This window comes from Drosophila obscura, unplaced genomic scaffold (assembly GCF_018151105.1).
Source record: "Drosophila obscura isolate BZ-5 IFL unplaced genomic scaffold, ASM1815110v1 contig_82, whole genome shotgun sequence".
Taxonomy (NCBI): domain Eukaryota; kingdom Metazoa; phylum Arthropoda; class Insecta; order Diptera; family Drosophilidae; genus Drosophila; species Drosophila obscura.
The window spans coordinates 53,832-57,801 of NW_024542875.1; the positions used below are offsets into that span (position 1 = coordinate 53,832).

The 3,970-nt window shown below is 46.0% G+C and overlaps 1 pseudogene; it reads left to right on the top strand.

Annotated features, from left to right (window-relative positions):
• The first annotated feature begins 294 nt into the window (after positions 1-294).
• LOC111082033 lies at positions 295-3,385 on the top strand (annotated as a pseudogene).
• The last annotated feature ends 585 nt before the right edge of the window (positions 3,386-3,970 follow it).

Below are 3,970 nucleotides of genomic sequence, written 5' to 3' on the forward strand. Positions count from 1 at the left end.
TGTGGTCGGAAACGTTTCCTTCTCTGCGTTACACACATCCACTTTTACCACAAATCTCATATACCCCTTAACTCTTTTTTGAGTACGGGTATAAAAAGAGAAATATATGATCTGATCATCTGATTTATTATACGAATATCAAGCCAAGATAAAGTTTTATAACATTTTTTTTACGTTCCGTCAACTTGGGAATTTAATTTGATTTATATTTATATTTATTTTGTTTTGTTAATTCATTTTTTAAGACTTTATTTTGTGGCATTAATTCACAACAAAAAAGCTAAAAAATTAAACGTCGTCACCAGGAACAGAAGCAACAACAGAAGCAACAGCAGCAGCAGTTCGGCCTCACCATGCAGCCGCAGCAGTACTGCCTGCGCTGGAAGTACCACCACAGCAACCTGCAGATGATGTTCTCGCAGCTGCTGGATCGCGGCTGCTTCTGCGATGTGACTCTGGCCTGCGAGGGGACAAATGATACGCGCCCATCGCGTGGTGCTGGCGCCTCGGCACCTTCTTTGATTTGGTGCTCACGAGCTATGCCAGCCAGCGGGATCCCATTATAATCATGAAGGATGTGACCTTTGCCGAGGTTAAGTGCCTCATTGAGTTCATGTACAAGGGGGAGATCAATGTGGAGCACGTGAGTATACTGCCACCGAACACTGAGTCCCCCCCCCCACACACACTGCTCCCCTGCTCATGCTCATCACACTGTTTGTGTTTCGGTTTAGGCCAGCCTACCGTCGCTGCTGAGGACTGCCGATGAACTGAAGATCAAGGGTCTGGCCGAGGTGAGTTGGCGCGACGACGAGGATGGTCCTTCGCCACCCATACCCGCGGCCGTGTTTCTCTCGCCGCCGCGCAGCCTGGCCGAGAGCTATGCCCAGGACATGCTGCATCACCAGCAGCAGCATCAGCAACAGCCGCAGGCAGCGCTCCGAACGGGTGCCACATCAGAGAGGGATCACGATCGGGTGCCCTCCATGGAGAGTGTGTAGCATACAACGTACCGGTTGAGGTGAGCGGGTGAAAACCTAGACTGGAGGAGAGGTACGTACTGGCTTCGGCTTTTGTCTCTGGTCGCTGGGGTTTGGGTATAAGGACAAGATACCACCACTCTAGTGCTCAATCAATTTTAGAATCTATTAAATTCGCGTACGAGTTGGGAAAGGGAACAGGAATAGGGATACGAGGGACTAGCGGGAAAGGTCAGCAAAGGTAGAAGAAGGAAGAAAAAAAAAGCATCTATAGTCGGGTCATTGTTGGCTGCTTACCGCAAAAGTGCGAGAACGCCCACCCTACCATGATCCTTAAGGGCCACCTATATTCAAGGATCCCTCCAACAACGACGACGGTGAATCACCTCTCTATCAGCAGACACTGCATGGTTCCTTCCGAAATTATTTAGCCTTGTTTCATACTAAAACAATATATATTTATATAATTCATGATGTTTCATTTGACAAACCTAAATCCCCTTAATTAATTAATAACCTAAGAAATTGGTTGCAAACCTAACTCCTGAATCTTCCCAGCTCATAATATGAAAAAGGGTAAAGGGAAAAGCCATTAGGCCGGATGGCAAAAGTCAAAATCAATTAACTTAAGTTACCTAAGATTCATTCCATCATGTGACTTATCATAGGTACCGAAATCATTACGGTTGTACACACTTACAATACAGACGGCTGGATGATTGGATGAATAGATGATTAGGTGAACAGATGATAAGATGAATGCGTGGTAACCAAAAAACATGACTGGAAAATTAATCTGAATTAGTAACAATTTACATGATCCCTATCTGACTTAAGCCATGTACAGGAATTCTCCTTGTCCATCTCGGTATCGGCGGCGACCGAGATACTGCTCAAGTGGAACCCGCTTTTGGGAACATATGCATGCGTATGTTGGATCCGGGCATCCCGACAGGTCCAAAGCTGGTCAAAATGGAGAGATCTCCCTTCTGGCTCACCGAGTGAGGCAGTCCAACAGTGATTACCACTGTAATCAAGGAAACGATCGGAATTTCTGTGGATCTTCTTTCTCCAAGTGGGGCTACCAACGAAGGGAATGAGCGCACAGGTGCTGCCGTGGTCTTAGGGTTATGTTCACCCTCGAGCTATATCGAAGAATTCGAAAAAATGCACTTGCTCAGAAAACTGGGTATTGATCTTTTTCCTGGATCATACTCACGGATCTGGTCAGCTTATAAATGGTTGGCACAACTTATTTATAACTGACGAGCACACAATCACGACGCGTGGTATCGGGATGTATATAGGGTTAATATGCAGCTATTATACAGAGCCCCAGCAAAACGTACAACTGCACACTTGGACGGTCACGAGGAGAAGAGACAGAATCCCGGAACAGCATGGTGCAGCAGCCCACGTTTTTTCTTTCCAGTACAGTACTTTTCTTGCCATATACTTTTGAATAAAAGCAATTAGCAATAAATATAAGTGCAATGCGGAATAAAACATAATGCTGGTGCTGCCACCTGTTATTAAAACATCTGTTTCGTCAAAAAGCTCGGTGAAAGCTTATGCGATCAAAACCCTATATTTTTAACGGCCTATCTTCATGCGGTTATACGAAAATAAACCGTTGAATTTTGAAATAGGCAACTTCAGGAAAACGCACGACAAGCTATAAATATTACAAGTGTGCTTGGCCGCATGCCAACGCAAGCCCCACAGCCGGGAACAGGAGCCAGCAGCGAGCTGCAGGCGGCTGTTGCACCTGTGGAACACTTTATGGGACCGAAGCGCAAACGGGGACGTCCCCCACTTGACGACGCCTACGATGTATTCAATGTGTAAGCCACTCAGACCTCAGAGATCCCCCACCCACCAGGCCACCTCCTAATGTGTCTCCTTACTCCTTCTCTTTCGTGCGCGGAGTAGCCGCGGAGTAGCTGGTCCACTATGCTGCCAGCCTGGAGCCCGCCCAGTGAGCATATTTGGAGTTGGCCCGTCACTTTGCCGAGGAGCCGCCACAACAGCTTGCCCCACATTCCAGTACGCTGGCCTCCCCGTCTGCCTCCACCTTCAGCCTCCTGCCCAAGCAGCGACAGCGCCTCCGGCATCATCAGCAACAGCATCAGCAGCAACAGCAGCTCCAGGCTGGCTCTGAGCAGGACTCGGATGCAGCAGACAGAGGCAATGGCATTCAACGCGGCAGCTCCAAGCCCAAGCCCAGCGATGCCAGCGAGGGGGCCAAGCATGTGCTCGAGGCCAGAAATGAGGAGGATCTGCAGGTGCTGGGCACCTCCACAGAGTGAGCGGCCTCCAAAAAGCTGGAGAAGATTAGCGAACGGAGGGAGCGACACGGCAAGCTGCGCCACGCCCGACGCCATCGTATTTCTTTTTTGTGGTAGTGAAATTCTGATAATACAAAACTATGAAATCTAGTTAATCATTAAACGTAATTATAACTGACAAACCGGGGGCATCCCCGCCATCAGTATGGACAATTTTTTTATAAGTTAACAACACACACGTAGTTTTTGTGTGTGTTGTTAACTTATAAAAAACAACAAACAAACAAAACAAGCAACAACAACAACAACAAACAAATATGCATTACATAAAAGAAATATGTTTGAAACGAAATACAACAACATCAACTTCAATTATTTCTAAATGCCATACCGAACGAGTGAATTTTTCGTTTAGCGCGGGGCTGAACTGTGCTTGATTGACATTACTGTTTATCGCACAAAAGAATCATCTGCTCATCGATACTATCGACAATATTTTAAGCTGCACAGCACCAACAAAAATGAATTTTTTCATGCATATAAAGTTTATAAAGTACCATAAACCTCATTCGAAACCATTTCAAAAAAAAATTGCATTAATGCAATATACAATTTAAATTTTCAATTTTTCCGCGCAATACTATCGATGGTGGGCAGCAACAGTCGATTTTTGGCCAAATATTGAGCAATCGATAATATTGT